Consider the following 26473-nt stretch of genomic DNA (forward strand, 5'->3'; position numbering starts at 1 on the left):
TACCATTGCCAAATAGACTTCATACAAATGGTTCAGGAATAATTCAATATATAAATATCAGTATATGTAATCAATCATATTTTTAAAAAAATTGGAAGTAAAAGAGACACACATGATCAGACACACATGATGCAGAAAAGACCTTTGACAAAACTAAACACTCTTTCAAGATAAAATCCAGGAGAGATTAGTGATATAAGGAACAGATATTCACATAATAAAGAAAGTAAGAAAGTGGAGTCACCAGGCTTAGACAGATGGTTGACTGTGTGTATCTCCATCTGTATTGGTCAGGTGCCAATAGAACCTCTCAGAGAACAGCCATACCAGGCTTCTGTCAACAAGCTCTTCTTGGCATCAGCAATGTGTCTGGCTTCTGTGTCGGTTGTTGGGATGAATCTCTACGTAGGGCAGTTTCTGGTAGGTCTTTCCTTCAGTCTCCTCTCCATTTTTTGTCCCTGTTTTATCTGTGGACAGGAACATTTCTGGGTTAACAATTTTGAGATGGGTGGCTGCTCCCATTCCTCAACTAGGGCTTGTACATACCTACTAGAGGTGGTCTCTAGAGGTTGTTGCTTCCCTTTCTTGCATATTCCACTAAAGTCATCACATCTGGGTCCAGGGAGCCTCTCCCTTCCCTGGCATCTGGGACTTTCTAGTGGCTACCACCAGTTCCCCATCCCCCACTGCGAATATTTTTATTCGATTTTCTGACCCACTGTATTTCTCTCCTGTCCCTTCCAATGCCTGATCCTGCCCCCTTTACCCTCCTCCCCTCTTCCTTCCAGGTACTACTCTCCCTCGACCTCCTGTGAATATTTTGTTTCCCCTTCTATGTAGGATAGATGAATCCACATTTTGGTCTTCCTTCTTCTTAAGCTCCATATGGATTGTAGGTTATATGATGGGTTTTCTGAGCTTTTGGGATAATATTCACTTATCATTGAGTACATACCATGTGTGTTCTTTTGTGTCTGGGTTATCTCACTCAGAATGATATTTTCTAGGTCCATCCATTTGCTGGTGAGTTTCATGAAGTCATGGATTATAATAGCTGACTAGTACCCCAATGTATACATGTACCACATTTTCTATATCCATTCCTCTTTTAAGGGATGTTTGGGTTGGTTCTAGCTTGTAGTGCTAATAAACAAAGCTGCTATGAACATAGTGGTACATGTGTCCTTGTTATATGTGGGAGCATCTTTTGGATATATGTCTAGGAGTGGTATAGTTGGGTCTTCAAGTAGAAACTTTCAATTTTCTGAGGAACCTCCAGATTGTTTTATACAGTGGTTTTACCAGCTTGCAATCCCATAAACAATGAAAGAGTATTATTTCTCTTTTTTCTCATCCTCGCCAGGATCTGCTGTCCCCAGAGTTTTTGATCTTAGCTATTCTGATTGGTGTGACGTCGAATCTCAGGGTCATTTTAATTTGCATTTTCTGATGACTAAGAATGCTGAGCATTTCTTTAGGTGCTTCTTCGCCATTCAAGATTCTTCAGTTGAGAATTCTTTGGTTTTTTTTCTATATCCCATTTTTTATTTAAGAACTTTAAGAGTGTAGTCAACTAATGTATGACTTGATCTAAGTACCACTTGATGAGAAGGAACACATAACCCAAACATTTTGAGAGACTAAGACAGCTCAGAGACTGGTAAAACCAAGAATGAGAGACTAGACAAGCCAGAAATGGGATAGAACCAAACATGACTGCCCTAAAAAAAAATCAATGAAGTGATTCACAGTGATATTCTGCTATATTCCTATATCAGTGTCTTATACAGATACTATCAGAGAAGGTTTCTTCAATACTAGATATAAACAAATTTTGATACCCACAGTGAGATGTTATGCAGAAAAATTCTAAATTGGAGGTCTTCATCAAATCCCTTCCCTCAGAGCTCAGGGAATCCTATGGAAGCAGAATTAAAAAGAAAAGTGTAGGTATAAGAAAAGATGGAGGACACCAGGAGAACAAAGACTTCTGAATCAACGAAGCAAGGCACATCTGAATTCACAGAGACTAAAGCAGCAAACATAGGGCCTACATGGGTCTGCTATTATTATGCTGTTAGCTTAGTATTTTATGGGCTGCTAACTATGAGAACAAATGGATTTCGGACTCTATTGTTAGCTGTTGGGATTTTTTTATTCCTACTGTTGGGTACCCAAGTCCAACACCAATATGAATGTTTTTACTTCATTTTATTTTTACATTGTTCTGTCTTAAAGTCTGTACTTTTGTAATGAGTGACAGTAAGGGAGTGGATATTATGGAAGGGAAGAATCTGGGACATAAGAAGCTATAATCCAGACATATTATATGAGCAAAGAATCTATTTTCAATTAAAACAATGGAACAGGAGCAGGAGGTGGAAATAAAAAAAAGTTTGAATAGATGACCTTGGTACTATAAACAAAAGACATGAAAATGAAATTATATTAAGGTTTATAAATCTCACTTATTGTGAAAAAATGGAGAAGATGAATCCATTTGACGTTCTTATTCTAAGTTCAAATGATAACGATAAGTGTTAATTGTGCTGAGAAGTGAGACATCAACTTTTCTAGAGAGATTTGCAACAGCTTCTTGAGAGTCACTTAGGTGGACACCATTCATTTGTCAAATAGACTGTAAGAGTCTGTTTTGTGCCATATTAAAACTAGAAATTCATGTCTGATAGTACTGTAACTTTAGGGGAACATATTCAGAAAGATAGCTGGAATATATTTAAGCAGAATTATTAAAACCCATTTGAAGCTTTATTTCCTCAAGTATGAAGAGGAACCCACCAGTTGGACTCCTAAAAAAAATTAGAAATTGTACACAGGTCCAGTCCTGAGGCCTCTGGCAATAGCCCTCAGATCTCTCCCCTTCCAGATCCAGATCAGCCTGGGCGGCAACACTACATCTCCAGGTCCTGCAAGAGGCAAGAGGGGCTTCCGGGTGGCCAGCGGGGAGAAGTCAGTGTGCTCTGGTGAATCCAGCAGGCCCCAGCTGGAGCCTACAGGTGTTTGCTTTGGGATCTGAACAGCCTGGGCCACAGCACTTGGTCTCCAGGAAGTGTGGGAGACCTGGTGTGCACCCAGAGGCAGTCTGGGAGAGCGCATAGCTTCCTCCAGTGGCACAGAGCTTAGGTTCCAGTCCTGAGGCCTCTGGCAGGAGCCTTCAGATCTCTCCACTTCCAGATCCAGATCAGCCTTGGCAGCAATACCACATCTCCAGGTCCTGCAAGAGGCAAGAGGGGCTTCCAGGAGGCCTGCTGGGAGGAGTCGAGTCAGTGTGCTCCGATGAATCAAGCAGGCCCCAGCTGGAGCCTTCAGGTGTCTGCTTCAGGATCTGAACAGCCTGGGCAACAGCACCCTGTCTCCAGGCAGTGCAGGAGGTAAGCTGTGCACCAGAGGCCACCTGGGAAGGGGCAGCTTGCACAGGTTAGTCAGGCATTGACAAGACCAACTAACACCAGTGAGATCTAGAGGGCAAAAGGCAAACACAGGAACGTCATTAACAGAAATCAAGGCAATATGGCAACATCTGAACCCAATTCTCCTTTACCAGCATGTCCTGGATACCCCATCACACCAGTAAAACAAGATTTGGATTTAAAATCACTGGTCATGATGCTGGTACAGGAACACATGAAGGACATAATTAAAGAAATTGAAGAGAAAATGGATCAAAAGTTAGAAGCCCTTGCAAGGGAAACACAAAAATCATTGAAAGAAATCCAAGATATTACAAAAGCCAATAATGAGGAAACGCAAAAAACACTTAAAGAAATACAGGAGAACTTTGAGGTCATAAAAGAGGAAACAGAAAAATCTCTTAAAGAATTACAGGAAAGCACAAACAAGCAAGTGAAGGAGCTAAGCAAAACCATCCAGGATCTAAAATCAGAAGTAGAAACAACTAAGAAAACTCAAAGGGAGACAACTTTGGAGATAGAATGCCTTGGGAAGAAATCAGGGGGCATAGATGCAAATATCAACAACAGAATACAAGAGATAGAAGAAAGAATCTCAGATGCTGAAGATACCATAGAAACCATGGACTCAACAGTTAAAGAAGTGCAAAATGCAAAAAGCTTGTAACCCAAAATACCAGGAAATACAGGACACAATGAGAAGACCAAACCTAAGGATTATAGGCATAGATGAGAGTGAAGATTTACAACTTAAAGGGCCAGCAAATATTTTCAATAAAATTATGGAAGAAAACTTCCCTAACATAAAGAGAGAGATGCCCATGAATATACAAGAAGCCTACAGAACTCCAAACAGACTGGACCAGAACGGAAATACTCCCCGTCACATAATAATCAAAACACCAAATGTTCTAAACAAAGAAAGAATATTAAAGGCAGTAAGAGAAAATGGCCAAGTAACATATAAAGGAAGACCTATCAGAATCACAGCAGACTTTTCACCTGAGACTGAAGGCTAGAAGATCCTGGGCAGATCTCATGCAGACTCTAAGAGAACACAAATGCCAGCCAAAACTACTATACCCAGCAAAACTCTCAATCACCATAGATGGAGAAACTAAGATATTCCATGACAAAACCAAGTTTACCCAATATCTATCCACAAACCCAGCCCTACAAAGGATAATAGGAGGAAAACACCAATACAAGGAGGGAAACTTCACCCTGGAAAAAGCAAGATAGTAACCTTTCATCAAACCCAAAAGAAGTTAACCAATCAAATTTAAAAAATAACGTCAAAAATGAAAGGAAGTAACAATCACTATTACTTAATATCTCTTAACATCAATGGACTCAATGCCCCAATAAAAAGACATAGACTAACGGACTGGATATGTAAACAGGACCATACATTTTGCTGCTTACATGAAACACATCTCAGGGTCAAAGACAAACACTACCTTAGAGTAAAAGCCTGGAAGACAATTTTACAACAAAAGGTCTCAGGAAACAAGCTAGAGTAGCAATTTTAATATCAGATAAAATTGACTTTCAACCCAAAGTCATCAAAAGAGACACTGAGGGACACTTCTTGCTGGTCAAAGGAAAAATACAACAAGAAGAATTCTCAATTCTGAACATCTATGCTCCAAATGCAAGGGCACCTTCTTTCATAAAAGAAACTTTATGAAAGCTCAAAGCACACATTGCACCTAACACAATAATTGTGGGTGACTTCAACACTGCACTTTCCTCAATGGACCAATCAGGAAAACAGAAACAAAACAGGGACACAATGAAACTAATTGAAGCTTTGGACCAATTAGATTTAATATATATATAACATTCTATCCTAAAGCAAAAGAATATACCTTTTTCTCAGTACCTCATGGTACCTTCTCCAAAATCAACCATATAATTGGTCACAAGACAGGCCTCAACAAATATAAGAAGATAGAACTAATCCCATGCCTCCTATCAGATCACTATGGAGTAAAAGTGGTCTTCCATAGCAACAAAAACAACAGAAAACCCACATACACGTGGAAACTGAACAATATTCTACTCAATGATACCTTGGTCAAGGAAGAAATAAGAAAGAAATTAAAGACTTTTTAAAACACAATGAAAATGAAGACACAACATACCCAAATCTATGGGACACAATGAAAGCAGTGCTAAGAGGAAAACTCATAGCCCTGAGTGCCTCCAAAAAGAAAATGGAGAAAGCATACACCACCAGCTTAATGACACACCTGAAAGCCCTGGAACAAAAAGAAGCTATTTTACCCAGAAGGAGTAGAAGGCAGGAAATCATCAAACTCAGGGCTGAAATCAATCAAGTAGAAACAAAGAGAACCATACAAAGAATCAACAAAACCAGGAGTTGGTTCTTTGAGAAAATCAACAAGATAGATAAACCCTTAGCCAGACTGACCATAGGGCACAGAGAAAGTACCCAAATTAACAAACTTAGAAATGAAAAGGGAGATATAACAACGGAAACTGAGGAAATCCAAAAAATCATCAGATCCTACTACAAGAGCCAGTACTCAACACAACTGGAGAATCTGGAGGAAATGGACAATTTCCTTGACAGATACCAAATACCAAAATTAAAGCAGGACCAAATAGACCATCTAAATAGTCCCATAACACCTGAAGAAATAGAAAGGGTCATAGAAATCTCCCAACCAAAAAAAGCACGGGAGCAGATGGCTTCAGTGCAGAATTCTATCAGACCTTCATAGAAGACCTAACACCAATACTCTTCAAACTATTCCACAAAATAGAAACAGAAGGAACTCTACCCAACTGGTTCTATGAAGCCACAATTACGCTGATACCAAAACCACACAAAGACCCAACAAAGAAAGAGAACTTCAGGCCAATTTCTCTTATGAATATTGATGCAAAAATACTTAATAAAATTCTTGCCAACTGAATCCAAGAACACATCAAAATGATCATCCACCATGATCAAGTAGGCTTCATCCCAGGGATGCAAGGATGGTTCAATATAAGGAAATCCATCAATGCTATCCACTACATAAACAAACTCAAAGAAAAAAACCATATGATCATCTCATTAGGTGCAGAAAAATCATTTGTCAAGGTCCAGCATCCTTTCATGCTTAAAGTCTTGGAAAGAACAGGAATTCAAGGTCCATACCTAAACATTGTTAAAGTAATATACAGCAAACCGGTAGCCAACATCAAACTAAACGAAGAGAAACTTGAAGCAATCCCACTAAAATCAGGGACTAGACAAGGCTCTCTTCTCTCTCCATATCTTTTCAATATAGTACTTGAAGTTCTAGCTAGAGCAATTAGACAACATAAGGAGGTCAAGGGGATACAAATTGGAAAGGAAGAAGTCAAATTATCACTATTTGCAGATGACATGATAGTTGACTTAAGTCCCCGAAAACCTCCACCAGAGAACTCCTACAGCTGATAAACAACTTCAGCAAAGTGGCTGGTTATAAAATCAACTCAAGCAAATCAGTTGCCTTCCTATACTCAAAGGATAAGCAGGCTGAGAAAGAAGTTAGGGAAATGGCACCCCTCAAAATAGCCACAAACAATATAAATTATCTTGGTGTGACTCTAACCAAACAAGTGAAAGATCTATATGAGAAGAACTTCATGTCTCTGAAGAAGGAAATCGAAGAAGACTTCAGAAAAGGGAAAAATCTGCCATGCATGGGAATTGGCAGGATTAACATAGTTAAAATGGCCATCTTGCCAAAAGCGATCTACAGATTCAATGCAATCCCCATCAAAATCCCAACTCAGTTCTTCACAGAGTTAGAAAAAGCAATTCTCCAATTCATCTGGAATAACAAGAAACCCAGGATAGCTAAAACTCTTCTCAACAACAAAAGAAATTCTGGGGGAATCAGTATCCCTGACTTCAAGCAATACTACATAGCAATAGTGTTAAAAACTGCATGGTATTGGCACAGTGACAGACAAGTGGACCAATGGAATAGAATTGAAGATCCAGAAATGAATCCACACACCTATGGTCACTTGATCTTCGACAAAGGAGCCAAAAACATTCAGTGGAAAAAAGATAGCCTTTTCAACAAATGGTGCTGGATCAATTGGAGGTCAGCATGCAGAAGAATGTGCATTGATCCATTCTTATCTCCATGTACTAAACTTCACTCCAAGTGGATCAAGGACCTCCATGTAAAACCAGACACACTGAAACTAATAGAAAAGAAACTGGGGAAGACCGTTGAGGACATGGGCACAGGGGAAAAGTTCCTGAACAGATTACCAATAGCTTATGCTTTAAGATCTAGAATTGACAAATGGGACCTCATAAAATTACAAAGTTTCTGTAAGGCAAAGGACACTGTTAAAAGGACAACACGGCAACCATCAAATTGGGAAAGGATATTCACCAACCCCACATCTGATAGAGGGCTAATATCCAATATATACAAAGAATGCAAGAAGTTAGACTCCAGGGAACCAAATAACCCTATTAAAAAATGGGGTACAGATCTTAACAAAGAATTTTCACCTGAAGAAATTCGGATGGCTGAGAGGCACCTTAAGAAGTGCTCCACATCATTAGTCATTAGGGAAATGCAGATCAAAACAACCCTGAGATTTCACCTTACACCAGTCAGAATGGCTAAGGTCAAAAAGTCAGGAGTCAGCAGGTGTTGGCAAGGATGTGGAGAAAGAGGAAGACTCCTCCACTGCTGGTGGGGCTGTAAGATGGTACAACCACTGTGGAAATCAGTCTGGAGGTTCCTCAGAAAACTGGACATGAGACTTCCAGAGGACCCTGTTATATCTCTCCTGGGCATATACCCAAAGGATTCCCCGGCATGCAATAAAGACACATGCTCCATTATGTTCATAGTAGCCATATTTATAATAGCCAGAAGCTGGAAAGAACCCAGATGCCCCTCAAAGGAGGAATGGATACAGAAAATGTGGTGTATTTACACAATGGAATACTACTCAGCAATTAGAAACAATGAATTCACAAAATTTTTAGGCAAATTGTTTGATCTGGAAAATATCATCCTAAGTCAGGTGACCCAATCACAAAAGAATACACATGGAATGCAATCTCTGATAAGTGGATATTAATTAGCCCAGAATCTCTGAATACCCAAGGCACAAATTGTATAACAAATGACACCCATGAAGAAGTATGGAGAGGGTCCTGATCCTGGAAAGGATTGATCTAGCATGGGAAGGTATTATAAGGACAGAGAAAAAGGAGGGAAGTGATTGGAGAAGGGATGGAGAGAAGAAGGTTTATGGGACATATGGGGATGGGGGATCTGGGAAAGGGGAAATCATTTGGAATGTAAACAAAGAATATAGAAAATAAAAATATTTAAAAAAAGAAATTATACATAGACAGTGAATATATACTGAAAACCATTTTTGTATAATTACATGAGTATATGTAATGGCATGACTGTATGTCAGTTTGTGTGCGTGTGGCTTATTTGTGCCTGCAGACCTGTGTATATATATATGTGCCTCATTTTGGGGGTCAAAGATTGCCATGCTTTGTTTTCCACAGTTACTCTTTCACCTCATATAATGAGGCAGATTTTCATAGTTTAACTCAGATGTTGCCATTTTAGCTAGGCTGCTTATCCAGTTATTCCTATCTTTCTCATCCCAATAGTAGAAGAGGGCAACAAACCCACATGATTTTTCATCATTTCTGGGGATGTGTCCTCATCCTTGTGTGGCAAACCTCTTACTTAAGTGAGCTATCTCCCTGGCCCAAAACACACTTTAATTCTCATTCTTTCTTCAGTGATCAGAGGGATTAAAATTGATAATTATAAGAAGTAATCATATTTTGATATTGCATTTGTACTGTAATTTATGTAAAAACCACAGCAAGCATTCAAACAAAAAGAATCAGCTAGAAATATAGGCAAGATTCTGTTGAGTCCTAAATAACTATGAGTGAAAACCATATCCAAAGCACAAAGGATAATTGAAGCCATCATTTTGCTTCTTACGTCATTGATTTGACGGCTTCTTACAAAAATTCTGCTCTCAAATGTGGGCTTTTCATGTACACATTCAATTACCTTTATCTATATTTTACACTAGATTTTTGATACTACTCACTAACCATCTCAGGCTACACTTGATCTTAGCCAAAAGGCTGAGAAATGATCCATCTCAGGCTAAAGAATATTTGCAAATATATCATGAATTTCCACACTTGTTTTTAAAGTATCTTACTATAAGCAATAAACTAGGTGCATTGTTTTATTCATACACAACTGTGATGAAATTCAGAGGCCTTGGCAGTACCATAGAATTACAAAGGAGTAATCATTGGCACCAGACATTCAGGCATTATTTTTTTTACACAGTCACAAAAACATACCAAGTAGAAGACAGCATATGAATAAGCACATTCAATAAAATCAACTTATTTTATATTAACTCTGCTGGGCTATAGAGAACATGATGAAGATTAGGGTTTAAAAAGTCATATTTATAAACACTTTTATATGTTTCCTTTTTAAACAGAAATAAGCAGTATTTGAAAATTTTTTGTCGTCTTCATAGACAGAAAAGGAGTAGTAGGAGACCCTAAAAATCTTTTCACAGATACCTCAATAATGCTTTCTGTATATATTAAACTCAAGAATGTGATGCCTCTTTTATAATCAGTCATCTTAAGTAAGAACTAGAAATATTGATTTCATTAAAAACAACATTAAAATTATATTTTCTCTTGCACATTTTAGGAGGAGGTGAAGATGATTCAGAATTAGAGCTATTGAAATCATCTCAATCATTCACACTAGACAATTAAAATATTGTTTAGTCTTCATTTATAGCAAAGAAAGTTAATTTTGTTCAATGACTGCAGAGAGAAACATGTCTCCTATTCTTCCTCCATCAATTTTCCTCCATTTCTTTTGTTTACTTTTTAAAGGAACTAGAAATTTTGTAACAGACGTTGGGAATGAAGTCATTTTATATCAGAAGCAGATATTGAACTCTTTCTCTTCATACTTTTAGATTCCTAGTCCTAATACCTTAGTGTGCTATGTCACACACTAGTTATTATTCTTCAGTTTAATGATAATATAAGATCAAATTCTACACTTTGGGAATATAGAGATTGCATTAAATCATTTATTTGCTAGAAAAAAATATGTGTCTGAAATTTGTCAATTTAAACCATTACTTTTAAAATAGCCACAGTGTGAAACGGTGTACAAAAGCTCATTAAAACATTAGCTAATAAAGTTAAACTGTATATTTCAGTGGTTCAGCACTAGTAGTTCCTGGATTAAACATTATTTGAGCAAAATATTTCAATGGCTCAATTTGTAACTTATTTTTATATGGACTTAAAAAAAAACATTAACTAATTTCATTTGACCCTGTTTAAGACAAATGATGTTGAAAATAAAGATATCTTTAAGAAGACTAATTATATTTCCAAGTAAAAGCCATTATGTTGAGTGGGTAGAAATGATTTTGTTGATGGCTTACGGAACATTATCATTCCCGGACTGGATTCCATTATTCTAAAACACTATCTAAGCAGGTGGACCTCATTGCCCTTTATTCATATTGCATTAGTCAGTGTCCAAACAGAATAATATGGAAGTATGATGTTCCCATCTGTTTCAAATTGTCAGTAGATTTCATTAATGAAAAGTACTGTATGACTTTGGGTATAATGTACATCTTTGAAGATTTTCAAGGATAACGAGGAGAATGTTATCAGTTGACATCTGAATTATTAACAATGATTAATAGTTTTTCATTTTGAGAATATGCATCTTTACCTAATGCATGTTTTTTTTTAATTTTTGAACATTTCTTTTAATACATGGAGAAAATAAAATACTACTTAAATCATGGTCCTATCCCAATGGAAAGTTTATATAAATAAAAATTTGGCAGCAAAATGATTGTTAGATGTAACTAAATTATACATCCTCTTATAAACATATTGTCATTAAAAGGTTCATTCATATTATTCAATTTATTAAATAGTTCAATGATATGAAATGCTTACTGCCCATTAGTAATGTTATAGAGTAACTTGCCATACTTAAGGTCAAATTTTTTTTGTAATGAATAAAAACAAATAGGAGTCATTTGTGTATCATATCCATAGTATAAAAAAAATGTCATAGTACAGTTCCATACCAATTCTTTCATGTGGAATATATAGTATATTTTGGTGTCACTTATATAATTCACCATATTAAAATTGAGTAGTCATTGATGTAGGAGTACCTACCCAACTATGGGCATTGTCAATCCTGGGCAAGAGAAAACAGGCTAAGTATGTAAGCAAGAGCCAGCCAATCAGTAGTACTCTTCCATGATATCTATTTTACCTATAGGTTCCTCCCTTGGTTTCTTGTTTTGGCTTCACTGGATGATGCATTGAAACATATTATTAAAAGAGAGGGACTGTGTGACAGGGGAATGGGAGAAGAAGGAAGGCTGCTATTGAGATGTAAAGTCAATAAATAAATAAATTAGTTAACAGAGAGTAATCCTTCCACCCCAAGTATCTTTTGGTCTGTGTCTTTTCAATCATAGCAATAGAGTTATAAAAAGGTTGTTTATCAAAGCCACACTCCTAACTGAGTAACTACTGGGAGTGTGTGGACACTGGAGGAAGTAGATTCAGTGGAATAAAATGAATTTGTGATTCTTTTAGAAGACATGATTTGGGAGTGGTGATTGATGTGTTGAAAAAACCCTGGGACAAGTGGGAGGGGATAACTAGATCATCAATATGATCAAGATGCTTTGAACAAACATAGAAAAATTTCAAAGAATAAGTCTACCTGAAGACCCAGCAATACTACTCTTGGAAATACACCCAAAAGATGCCCCACCATACCACAGAGGCATATTTAACACTCTGTTCATAGAGGCCTTGTTTGTGATAGCCAGAAGCTGGAAACAACCCAGATGTCCCACAACAGAAGAATGGATATAGAAAATGTAGTTCCTTTACACAATGAAATACTACTCAGCTATTAAGAACAAGGACATCTTGTGTTTTGCAGATAAATGAATGGAGCTAGAATATATCATCCTCAGTGAGGTAACTCAGACCCAAAAGGACATGCACAGTATGTACTCAAAAATAAGTGGATATTCGCCAAAAAAAAAGAAGTACAAAATACACAAAACACAGTCTACAGAGCTCAAAAAGGTAAACAAGCTGAAAGACCTAAGTGAGGATACCTCAACCCCACTTGGGAGGGAGAAGAAAGCAATCACAAGAGGGGAGGGACGTACCTTGAAGGGAAAGGGAACTGGGACAGGGGAGAGGGGAACAAGACCTGGTGTTGGGTGGAAGAAAAGGACTGAAGCCCTGAGGGCCAGCAGAAAGAATGCAAACAGGCAACCTAGGGAGGTAGGAGGTTGGGGAGAACTTCCAGCATACACCAGAGACATGGGAGGTGAAAGTCTCTCAGGAATCAAAGTGAGGGACACTACACTGTAGAGAGGGAACTTGTAGACCTCACCTTCAGCAGAAAGACAAGCCATCAAATGAAGGATGAGTTTGCTATCCCATGGTCAAAACTCTGATCCATAATTGTTCCTTTCTGAAATAACTGCAGGGACAGAATGGAGAGGAACCGGAGGAAAAGAATGTTCAGCAACAGGCCAAAAGAGGAATCCAGTTCAAGGGGAGGCCCCATGGCTTGACACTATTATTGAGGCTATGGAGAACTCACAAAAAGGGACATATCATGGACTGACCTCTGAAAGACCCAAAAAGCAGCTCAAAGAGTGAGATACAAATATTTGCACTCAACCAATGGACAGAAGCTGCTGACATCTGTGGTTGAATTAGGAGAAAGCTGGAAGAAGCTGAGGAGGAGGGTGACCCTGTAGAAGAACCAGTAGTATTAATTATCCTGGACCACAGAGATCTCTCAGAGACTTGATCATCAACCAGGCAGCAAATACCATCTGCTATGAGACCCCCAATGCATATACAGCAGAGGACTGCTGGGTCTGGGTTTAGTCAGAAAAGATTCTACTAACCATCAAGAGACTGGATACCCCAGTGAGTTTAGAGGTCAGGTGGGAGTGGCAGTGGACATCTTCATGGAGACAAAGTGGCGGGGAGGATTTATGAGATGTGGAACAGTTGGAGGGTACACCACGAGGGGAATAAAATCTGGAGTGTTTAAAAAGAAAGATAATAAGTAAATAAATAATCAAAAAAAGAAAAAAGAATAGTTTCAAGTGACTTTAATGATTATTTTTAAATGAAATGATTATTTTTATTTCATTTTAAAAGTGATTATTTTTAAAGAAACTAGAGAAAGTCAAAAGAAGCAAACAAAAGCCTAAGGTTATGAATCACAATAACACAGAATATATGTTAATAAGCAATGAATATGTCATTTCTAATATTTTGTTTCTGAGTTTCAGAGTATTATTTTTAAAAAAATAAATCAAAATGTACAATGAAAAACATGACCTCAAATTTAGGTAAGACATGAGAACAGAAGGAAAAGGAACCAAAGAGAAGTCAACGACCCTTCATCACTCATATCAAACAGATCTTGTTTCTTAGCCACAACACTTCAAGGTATATACATATTCAGAAAACTCCTGTCTTTACACATAAATTAATGATATATGAAATTTCACTTTTTGTACAAGTTGGGTTTTAGTTGGATACTAATTTGTCAATGGATCTACAACTACTGCAGGTTTACATAGTGAGAAAGCTCTTCTTCCACTGAACTCCTTTTATATATTTGTTGTAGACCCGTTGGCTGTTGGATATAGGTGTGTACTACTATTTCTGAGTTTTATATTGTGCTCCATTTTTCCTGTTATTCTTTCCATATACATGTCTCTAATAAGAAAATTCTAAAAATGAAAAATTTCAAGGGTTACATGGACTATGGGATAGAAAGGTGGATATATAGATGTAAATCTTCACAGCTTTCTAATATTGATAAGAGAATCAATAAATGTATAATTATTCTTACATATTGCTTGATGTTTTTGAGCATCGTTTTCAGATCTGTTTTCTGGTATGATGATCTTCAGTAAAAGTCATATTTCACTTTTCTTCACTTTTTTAAGTATTTTCCCTGGAATATCTCTGTTATGTTATTAGTATCTACAAATTAAATTAATTCTGATCAGATTTTGTTTCTTGCTTAACAATTCTTTTCCTTACAAACCCCAATTCATCTACTTTTTAACTTTGCATTTATTGTATGAATTTACTATGGTAATCATATTTTCCATAAAATAACAGTTCTTCATAATCATATTTTTCTATTTATATTCTTATTTGTCTGTCTCTGACAATCCTTTCATTGTTTGTTAGGAATATTAGCCAATATCCCCAGTATTTGCTAAAATGAGGCAGAAACATTGAAGTTTCAAGTACAGTGAAAAGTATGTGTAAATAAGTAAATAAATGGATGAATAGAAATAAGCAGAAATTTCTGGCTATTTATCCCACAGCTTGGTCCATGCTGCATACAGGTTCTACTACAGTGCTATAGTCTACTCCAGTCTACAGTCTCAGCTCTGTTGAGATAAAGTCTTACTAAATTATTCAGGTTGATTTTGAACTCACTCTGTAGCTTAGATATGACTCAATTACCTCATGGAACATTCTCTGAACTATAGATAGTATTAAAGGTATGTACTATTAGACCAATCTTAATAAATAATCTTTACTATTTTTATTGAAACTGATAAAAAGTGACCTTGAAGGATGGATGATATTATTTGGGATAGACTGGTCTATACCAAATATTTTCCTCCTGTCACTTCCTATATGTGCAGGTATTCATCTAATCCCAAATAACATAGGAGAAACTGATGGTATGCAACATATCCACATTATCATCAGGATTAAAGTCATATGATTAACACATATGATTTCTGAGGTCTTATTCTACTACAAATGAAATAGAAATGGATTCCTACTTAGATGAAAGACAACATCATAACACATATACAGCAATTACTCTTAAACATAGTTGTAAAAATGGAATACCATATCAAATCTTTTATCACTAGTACAAAGCATATACAACATGGATTAAGTAATAAAACATAAAAGAATTATCTATTAGTAAATGAAGTATTTGTATTTAATGTATATTTAGTTTTGATCTGAGAAGGGGCAGAAGGGAATCAAAATATTGAAGACTTTTGCATAAGAAAATCTCTTGTTACAAGTCAACACTCCTTCATTATATCCTGTTAAATGTTAATGTCAAAACCCCTTTCATCATTACCTATTCACATTTAAATTTAAAATTTTAGCTTCGATTTCTTAAGCTGTCTTTGTCAGAGCTTATCTCAGCTTACCTTTGTGACATGCATGAGTTGGACTGTATATTCTGTGTCAAAGAAGCAAAATGGCATTGCTTAAATAACATTTGAAATGAAATGATCCACAAATCCTTTCCTAATCCAAAAGAGAAATGAGTCCCAGTTCTTTCACATATAGATTATACAAAGAAAAGGTTAATAGACTGCACAGTGTGTTCCTTTATGAAAGAGCTACTGAAATCTGTCCTCTCAATTTAAAGAAACTAGATTTTCATATTGTCTACTCAACACTTTGGCAACCAGTTAAGTGTAGTTTCAAGATCTGTCATTAATTATATGAAGTCTATAAAATATTTTAAGTATTTTAGTGCTTGAAGTGTGAAAATTCATTTCACATTGCAAACACTCAAAATACAGCTCAATACCTCCTTATTCAAATTATATCTTGTCTGTCTTTATACATACTAAAAAAATTAATGAAAATTTGAAGTTGTTGAATAAATTGAATTCATATCACCACCTAGGCAATTTTATAAGCCTAAAATGCATTAGATAAAGACAGAGAATATTCTTAGTCTCTGAACATTTACCTCCTAGAAAGGATGCTCTCCTCCTTACTGTTATCTCTGTGGGAGTTGTCTTCAATGTATTTGAAGAATCTACTCACATGCTTCAGCCTTGGCCCTACAGCCTTACTTTGGGGTCTGTTCTGTATTAATTGTTATAGTTTTTGAATAGAGTGCCTGTCCATTATTATTCAGATGCCTGATTCTACCTGCAGGTTCTCATTAGTCATGTTTCCTGTAATTAAACTGGTCTGTGAATTCTAACATAGAATAATGTCAAAAGATACAGTTGCTTTTGGATATAATTTACAATTCAAATCACTTTATTATTTTAATGAAAATGATAAGCTACCAACAGAAAAACAAATTTAAATTTTTACTTATTTAGCATTAATTCTAAATAAATTTTAATGGTAATAAAAGTTAACCTTTATGTAGTTTTGTACACAAGATACTCTTCGAAGTGATTTGAATACCTTATTCCTAGTAATAGTAGTCATAATAGGTGTAGTCACATTAGTACTAATATTGAAACACTGTTCATAGGAGAGTACATATTATTCTTAGCAGTAATCCGAATAGAAATAGTAACAATATCTGAATTTCATAGAATAGAAAATATATGAGGTGCAATTGGCCTAGATAAATGGGTACACAGTGTAGTGCATAATATGGTCAGTCTCAATGTTGTTGCCTGTTTGTTAGCCTTGCATTAGTTTCTTTCATGTACACATACACAGGCACATACACATATGCTCAGAGAAAAAGCCCCACTATATAATATTAAGAAACTCAACTTATATCCTAAAAAGAAAGTAGGAGACTTCACACACTTGTGATTGTTGCTGTGAAAGGATATTAGGATTTCTGTCTATTAGGCTGATAAAAATATTCAAGACATAATCAATTAGGACAACTATTTCTTATTATTCAATATTGCTGTAGGAATTTAGGAATTTTACTATCTAAGTAAATACATAATTTTTTTCCTCCCTCTTAGCATGAAGGATTTTTCCAATCATCCTGGAATAGCTCGGTGTGAGACTTCATTCTGGACTGTAGGAGGTGTCTTACAACATCATTTGGATCTGAGATTTGTAAACCATACTAAACTTGATTTATTGTTTTCCTTGACCCCACCCCTCTTGCCTCACATAGAAGCCCAGCCAACCTATTAGCATTTGTTAATACAATGTGCTTACTATTCAATTCTTCCTATAGTCTCAGGAATGTTTCTAAGCAATGAAGGTTTGTCCTGTTGTTTGTATCCACCCATCCTGGTCTAAACTTAGAGATGACTTCTTTTCTCTGCTTTAAAGGGATCTAATTATCTTAACAGCACAATTATTCAAGCAACTCTGTCTTCCCAGAGAACTTTTAATTTTTTAATTAACAATATCATTTAACACAAAGAATTGAAATTATCCCAAATGTCTTTCTTGGTAACAAAAATGGGGTCTCTTAAAGACTCATTTCTAATTCATTTAAGTGCTTGGTTATTATTGTAACATCTGGACAATTAATCAATTATAAATATTGGGCTAATCCATTCATTAGTGATTAGCTAAGTAAATAGCACTAAATACAAAATTCCAACGGTCGTGCTGCTGAACATGATTCACACATTTATTTTGAGGTTTAAGATTGGATAGGCAGGGCGGTAGTGGCACACACCTTAATCCCAACACTTTGGAGGCAGAGGCAGAAGGATTTCTGAGTTTGAGGCCAGCCTGGTCTACAGAGTGAGTTCCAGGACAGCTAGGGCTATACAGAGAAACCCTGTCTCAAAAAAAACAAAACAAAAAAAAATAGTTCTTTTAATATTTTATTTTTTTCTTTTTTTTAAATTTATTGACATTTATTTATTTACATTTCAAATTATTTCCCCTTTTCTGGACCCCAACTCCCCAAAAGTCCCATCAGTCCCCTTCCCTCCCCCTGTTTTCCCACCTAACCCTTCCCACTTCCCTGTTCTGATTTTGCTCTATACTGCTTCACTGAGTCTTTTCAGAACAAGGGGCCACTCCTCCGTTCTTGTACCTCATTTGATGTGTGGATTACATTTTGGGTATTCCAGTTTTCTAGGTTAATATCCACTTATTAGTGAGTGCATACCATGATTCACCTTTTGAGGCTGGGTTACCTCACTTAGTATGATGTTCTCTAGCTCCATCCATTTGCCTAAGAATTTCATGAATTCATTGTTTCTAATGGCTGAATAGTACTCCATTGTGTAGATATACCACATTTTTTGCATCCACTCTTCTGTTGAGGGATACCTGGGTTCTTTCCAGCATCTGGCAATTATAAATAGGGCTGCTATGAACATAGTAGAGCATGTATCCTTATTACATGGTGGGGAATCCTCTGGGTATATGCCCAGGAGTGGTATAGCAGGATCTTCTGGAAGTGAGGTGCCCAGTTTTCGGAGGAACCGCCAGACTGATTTCCAGAGTGGTTGTACCAATTTGCAACCCCACCAGCAGTGGAGGAGTGTTCCTCTTTCTCCACATCCTTGCCAACACCTGCTGTCTCCTGAATTTTTAATCTTAGCCATTCTGACTGGTGTAAGGTGAAATCTCAGGGTTGTTTTGATTTGCATTTCCCTAATGACTAATGAAGTTGAGCATTTTTTAAGGTGTTTCTCTGCCATCCGAAGTTCTTCAGGTGAGAATTCTTTGTTTAACTCTGTACCCCATTTTTTAATAGGGTTGTTTGGTTTTCTGGAATTTAACTTCTTGAGATCTTTATATATATTGGATATTAGCCCTCTATCTGATGTAGGATTGGTGAAGATCTTTTCCCAATCTGTTGGTTGCCGATTTGTCCTTTTGATGGTGTCCTTTGCCTTACAGAAACTTTGTAATTTTATGAGATCCCATTTGTCAATTTTTGATCTTAGAGCATATGCTATTGGTGTTCTGTTCAGAAACTTTCTCCCTATACCGATGTCCTCAAGGGTCTTCCCTAGTTTCTTTTCTATTAACTTCAGAGTGTCTGGCTTTATGTGGAGGTCCTTGATCCATTTGGATTTGAGCTTAGTACAAGGAGACAAGGATGGATCAATTCGCATTCTTCTGCATGCTGACCTCCAGTTGAACCAGCACCATTTGTTGAAAAGGCTATCTTTTTTCCATTGGATGTTTTCAGCCCCTTTGTCGAGGATCAAGTGGCCATAGGTGTGTGGGTTCATTTCTGGATCTTCAATCCTGCTCCATTGATCTGCCTGCTGGTCACTGTACCAATACCATGCAGTTTTTAACACTATTGCTCTGTAGTATTGCTTGAGGTCAGAGATACTGATTCCCCCAGAATTTCTTTTTATTTGAACATATATATTTTAGTTAAAACAGTTAAGCGGAAACATAGCAAGACAACATTTGCAAATGATAGCATCTCTTTCAGTTTCACTAGAGACGAATCTTTCATGCTGACTCTTTAGTTAAAATTAAATTGTGTAAATACCCCTAGGGAATGAAAGTCATGCTTAACACTGCCCATTAGGAATCTATTGAGACATATGAAAGCAAAATCTACCAGGAATAATTCCTGTTTTAATCAACACCTTTTCTTGAATTATTACAAGGGAGGTAAATGAAATATTTGATTAGACATAGCTTATCTATTTTGAAAAATACTAGCACTTTAAAATATATTGGTAGTACATGGAATTATGAGGGAGTACATAGAAATTGATTTTATTGTAAAAGTATGGCACTAGAGAGGTTTATTTCTGGATGGGTGCTCTGATTATTTTTTGTTGTCTAGATTATTTTCCTTGAGATTTAAGACATCTATTCTTATATACTTGAGAGCATGGGGTAAAACATTGTGTACAGTTTAATATTTAAACATATGCAGAAATCCACTTGAAGATCTGATACTACTACAACTTTGTGATACTTGTTTATTTTGAATAAACCTTCCTATAGAACTTCTCTGGTACTTGGGGAAGTGGTATCTGGATAAAGCAGTAACACAAAGAGTTCTTAGCACGGAAGGTCATGGTTCAGACAGTTTTTAGGAAAATATACAGAGTGCTGCAGAATGTCCTAAATAAAGAGAAAATGTATCATGAGGGTCACGCTACAAAATTCCTATAGTGTAGGTCAAGAATGTATAGGTATAAAATTTAGGCACGAAATCTCTAATTTGTCTACAGAAAGCCCTCGAAAGTCTTATATGTTAAATGTAGGTCTTCAGCTTTGAGTACTCATGAGGCTGTGAAAATTTTGGCAGCTAGGCATAGAGTAAGAAATTCAGATCATGGAAGGTATGCTTGGAATCCTTCCTTTTGTAGTTTTCAGATTCAATAAAATGAAGAGGTTTCTGCCATGTAGCCAGTATCAAGATGCACTATGTTTCTAGGTGTTCAAAAACTAAGCTCCAAAACCTATAAATCTGTGCACCAAACAAATCTAACATTTTCTGATGTGAGAAACTTGTTCTAGGAAAGAGAGGTAATTTACCAAGGGCTTTATCTCAGGTTTGAGGGATTTTATTCAGGCTGAGAGTAGTTGTTTTCAGAGATTTAGGTAATGATAAAAGCCTTTTTATTAAGTGGAAATTCTTCAAAATTCACCTTAGGATCAAGCCTGCGGGATAAAATAGACAGTTGGCAAGGTCACAGATTAGTTATGACATTCTGTTTTCCTTAATCAGGACAAGAGAGACAGCAGGAACACCCTGGAAATTTACAGAAGATTTGTCTGGGAGATATGACTGGTATTGAGGGAAATTTTGCAAGAGATGTGAAAATTTAATGCAATTGAAACTCCCTGGAATCTATAAGGCTGAACCTAGTAAAGACTACTAGAAAAGGCCTATCTAGATCCTGAACAAGCCATCTTCTGTAATCAGGCAAGTCTTCCAATGGTAGTAATAGGTCATCAATCCATCCACAAAAACTTCAACTTACAATTTTCCTGACTGCAAGATGTAGTGGAGCAAATGTGGCATAGTATTTGTGGGAGTAGCCAACCAAGGATTGATCCAACTTGAGGCCCACATCATGCCTGAAACTGCCTGCATGGACAAGAACCAGAGGCTGGGTAGCCCAGAGTTCTAGGATAGAAACAAATGTAAATGCACAAAATCAATGCAATGATTCCTAATGATATTCTTTTACATTCATTCACAGGGTTGATATTCCTGGGAAGCCTTCTGTTTTCTAAAGAGAAAAATAGGAGAAGTGGATTTCAGGAGATAGAAGGGGCTAGGGAGGGACTTGGAGGAGAGGTAGAAGGGGAAACTTTTCAGAATACAATATATGAAAGAAGAAAAAATAATTAAAGGTCTAAGTTCAGTTCAGGAAATTTCCCCTGTGTCCATATGCTCAAGGCTCTTCCCCAGTTTCTTTTCTATTAGTTTCAGTGTGTCTGATTTTATGGAGAGGTCCTTGATCCATTTGGAGTTGAGCTTAGTACAAGGAGATAAGAATGGATTGATTTCCCTTCCCATGCTAGATCAATCCTTTCCAGGATCAGGACCCTCCCCATACTTCTTCATGGGAGTCATTTCTTATGCAATTTGTGCCTTGGGTATTCAGAGCTTCTGGGCTAATTAATATCCACTTATCAGAGATTGCATTCCATGTGTATTCTTTTGTGATTGGGTTACCTCACTTAGGATGATATTTTCCAGATCAAACAATTTGCCTAAAAATTTTGTGAATTCATTGTTTCTAATTGCTGAGTAGAATTCCATTGTGTAAATATACCACATTTTCTGTATCCATTCCTCCTTTGAGGGACATCTGGGTTATTTCCAGCTTCTGGCTATTATAAATAAGGCTGCTATGAACATAATGGAGCATGTGTCTTTATTGCATTCCGGGGAATCCTTTGGGTATATGCCCAGGAGAGGTATAGCAGGATCCTCTGGAAGTCTCATGTCCATTTTTCTGAGGAACCTCCAGACTGATATCCATAGTGGTTGTACTATCTTACAGCCCCACCAGCAGTGGAGGAGTGTTCCTCTTTCTCCACATCCTCGCCAACACCTGCTGACTCCTGAGTTTTTGACCTTAGCCATTCTGTCTGGTGTAAGGTGAAATCTCAGGGTTGTTTTGATCTGCATTTCCCTAATGACTAATGATGTGGAGCACTTCTTAAGGTGCCTCTCAGCCATCCGAATTTCTTCAGGTGAAAATTCTTTGTTAAGATCTGTACCTCATTTTTTAATAGGGTTATTTGGTTCCCTGGGGTCTAACTTCTTGAGTTCTTTGTATATATATTGGATATTAGCCCTCTATCAGATGTGGGGTTGGTGAATATCTTTTCCCAATTTGATGGTTGCCGTTTTGTCCTTTTAACAGTGTCTTTTGCCTTACAGAAACTTTGTAAGTTTTATGAGGTCCCATTTGTCAATTCTTGATCTTAAAGCATAAACTATTGGTGATCTGTTCAGGAACTTTCCCCCTGTGCCCATGTGTTCAAGGGTCTTCCCCAGTTTCTTTTCTATTAGTTTCAGTGTGTCTGGTTTTACATGGAGGACCTTGATCCACTTGGAGTGAAGTTTAGTACATGGAGATAAGAATGGATCAATGCGCATTCTTCTGCATGCTGACCTTCAATTGATCCAGCACCATTTGTTGAAAAGGCTATCATTTTTCCACTGTATGTTTTTGGCTCCTTTTTCGAAGATCAAATGACCAAAGGTGTGTGGATTCATTTCTGGATTTTCAATTCTATTCCATTGGTCCACTTGTCTGTCACTGTGCCAATACCATGCAGTTTTTAACACTATTGCTCTGTAGTATTGCTTGAAGTCAGGGATACTTATTCCCCCAGAATTTCTATTGTTGTTGAGAATAGTTTTAGCTATCCTGGGTTTCTTGTTATTCCAGATGAATTGGAGAATTGCTTGTTCTAACTCTGTGAAGAACTGAGTTGGGATTTTGATGGGGATTGCATTGAATCTGTAGATCGCTTTTGGCAAGATGGCCATTTTAACTATATTAATCCTGCCAGGCCACGAGCATGGCAGATTTTTCCTTTTTCTGAGGTCTTCTTCGATTTCCTTCTTCAGAGACATGAAGTTCTTGTCATATAGATCTTTCACTTGTTTGGTTAGAGTCACACCAAGATACTTTATATTGTTTGTGGCTATTTTGAATGGTGTTGTTTCCCTAACTTCTTTCTCAGCGTGCTTATCCTTTGAGTATAGGAAGGAAACTGATTTGCTTGAGTTGAATTTATAACCAGCCACTTTGCTGAAGTTGTTTATCAGCTGTAGGAGTTCTCTGATGGAGGTTTTCGGGTCACTTAAGTCAACTATCATGTCATCTGCAAATAGTGATAATTTGACTTCTTCCTTTCCAATTTGTATCCCCTTGACCTCCTTATGTTGTCTAATTGCTCTAGCTAGAACTTCAAGTACTATATTGAAAAGATATGGAGAGAGAAGACAGCCTTGTCTAGTCCCTGATTTTAGTGGGATTGCTTCAAGTTTCTCTCCATTTCGTGTGATGTTGGCTATCAGTTTGCTGTATATTACTTTAACGGTGTTTAGGTATGGACCTTGAATTCCTGTTCTTTCCAATACTTTTAGCATGAAAGGATGCTGGATTTTGTCAAATGCTTCTTCCGTATCTAATGAGATGATCATATGTTTTTTTTTCTTTGTGTTTGTTTATGTAGTGGATAGCATTTATGGATTTCCTTATATTGAACCATCCCTGCATCCCTGGGATGAAGACTACTTGATCATGGTGGATGATTGTTTTGATGTGTTTTTGGATTCAGTTGGCAAGAATTTTATTAAGTATTTTTGCATCAATATTCAGAAGAGTAATTGGCCTGAAGTTCTCTTTCTTTGTGTGGTTTTGGTATCAGCTTAATTGTGGCTTCATAGAACCAGTTGGGTAGACTTCCTTCTGTTTCTATTTTGTGGAATAATTTGAAGAGTATTGGTGTTAGGTCTTCTATGAAGGTCTGAAGGAACACTGCACTGAAGCCATCTGGTCCCGTTTTTTTTTTTTTTTTTTTGGTTGGGAGACTTTCTATGACCATTTTTATTTCTTCAGGTGTTATTTATGAGACTGTTTAATTGATCTATTTGATCCTGATTTAGTTTTGGTGTTGGATATCTGTCTAGGAAACTGTCCATTTCCTCCAGATTCTCCAGTTGTGTTGAGTATAGGCTTTTGTAGTAGGATCTAATGATTTTTTGAATTTCCTCAGTTTCTTTTGTTATATCTCCCTTTTCATTTGTAAGTTTGTTAATCTGGATACTGTCTCTGTGCCCTTTGGTTAGTCTGGCTAAGGGTTTATCTATCTTGTTGATTTTCTCAAAGAATCAGCTCCTGGTTTTGCTGATTCTTTGAATGGTTCTCTTTGTTTCTACTTCATTGATTTCAGCCCTGAGTTTGATGATTTCCTGCCTTCTACTCTTCCTGGGTGAAATAGCTTCTTTTTGTTCCTGGGCTTTCAGGTGTTTCATTGAGCTGTTAGTGTATGCTCTCTCCATTTTCTTTTTGGAGGCACTCAGGGCTATGAGTTTTCCTCTTAGCACTGCTTTCATTGTGTCCCATAGATTTGGGTATGTTGCGTCTTCATTTTCATTGTGTTCTAAAAAGTCTTTAATTTCTTTCTTTATTTCTTCCTTGACCAAGGTATCATTGAGTAGAATATTGTTCAGTTTCCACGTGTATGTGGGTTTTCTATTGTTTTTGTTGTTATTGAAGACCACTTTTACTCCATAGTGATCTGATAGGAGGCATGGGATTAGTTCGATCTTCTTATATTTGTTGAGGTCTGTCTTGTGACCAATTATATGGTCGATTTTGGAGAAGGTACCATGAGGTGCTGAGAAAAAGGTATATTCTTTTGCTTTAGCATAGAATGTTCTATATATACATATATCTGTTAAATCTTATTGGTCCAAAGCTTCAATTAGTTTCATTGTGTCCCTCTTTAGTTTCTGTTTTCCTGATCGGTCCATTGAGGAAAGTGCAGTGTTGAAGTCACCAACAATTATTGCTTTAGGTGCAATGTGTGCTTTGAGCTTTAATAAAGTTTCTTTTACGAAAGAGGGTGCCCTTGCATTTTGAGCATAGATGTTCAGGATTGAGAGTTCTTCTTGTTGTATTTTTCCTTTGACCAGCAAGAAGTGTCCCTCAGAGTCTCTTTTGATAACTTTGGGTTGAAAGTCAATTTTATCTGATATTAAAATGGTTACTCCAGCTTTTTTCCTGAGACCATTTGTTTGTAAAATTGTCTTCCAGCCTTTTACTCTAAGGTAGTGTTTGTCTTTGGCCCTGAGGTGCGTTTCTTGTAAGCAGCAAAATGTAGGGTCCTGTTTACGTATCCAGTCGGTTATTCTATGTCTTTTTATTGGGGCATTGAGTCCATTGATGTTAAGCGATATTAAGTAATAGTGATTGTTACTTCCTGTCATTTTTGACGTTATTTTTTAAATTTGATTGGTTGACTTCTTTTGGGTTTGATGAAAGATTACTATCTTGCTTTTTCCAGGGTGAAGTTTCCCTCCTTGTATTGGTGTTTTCCTCCTATTATCCTTTGTAGTTCTGGGTTTGTGGATAGATATTGGGTAAACTTGGTTTTGTCATGGAATATCTTAGTTTCTCCATCTGTGGTGATTGAGAGTTTTTCTGGTTATAGTAGTTTTGGCTGGCATTTGTGTTCTCTTAGAGTCTGCATGAGATCTGCCCAGGATCTTCTAGCCTTCATAGTCTCAGGTGAAAAGTCTGCTGTGATTCTGATAGGTCTTCCTTTATATGTTACTTGGCCTTTCTCTCTTACTGCCTTTAATATTCTTTCTTTGTTTAGTACATTTGGTGTTTTGATTATTATGTGACGGGAAGTATTTCTGTTCTGGTCCAGTCTGTTTGGAGTTCTGTAGGCTTCTTGTATATTCTTGGGCATCTCTTTCTTTAGGTTAGGGAAGTTTTCTTCCATAATTTTATTGAACATATTTGCTGGCCCTTTAAGTTGTAAATCTTCACTCTCATCTATGCCTATAATCCTTAGGTTTGGTCTTCTCATTGTGTCCTGGATTTCCTGGATATTTTGGGTTACAAGCTTTTTGCATTTTGCATTTTCTTTAACTGTTGAGTCCATGGTTTCCATGGTATCTTCAGCATCTGAGATTCTTTCTTCTATCTCTTGTATTCTGTTGTTGATATTTGCA

The 26473-nt window shown here is 36.8% G+C and overlaps 1 long non-coding RNA gene across 1 annotated transcript in view; it reads left to right on the forward strand.

The window, feature by feature from the left end:
* LOC127697517 (uncharacterized) overlaps window positions 1–26473 on the forward strand; it is a 1170919-nt gene that overhangs the window by 530044 nt on the left and 614402 nt on the right. The window lies entirely within an intron of this gene.

The sequence above is a fragment of the Apodemus sylvaticus genome, chromosome 12, assembly GCF_947179515.1.
Source record: "Apodemus sylvaticus chromosome 12, mApoSyl1.1, whole genome shotgun sequence".
Classification (NCBI taxonomy): Eukaryota; Metazoa; Chordata; class Mammalia; order Rodentia; family Muridae; genus Apodemus; species Apodemus sylvaticus.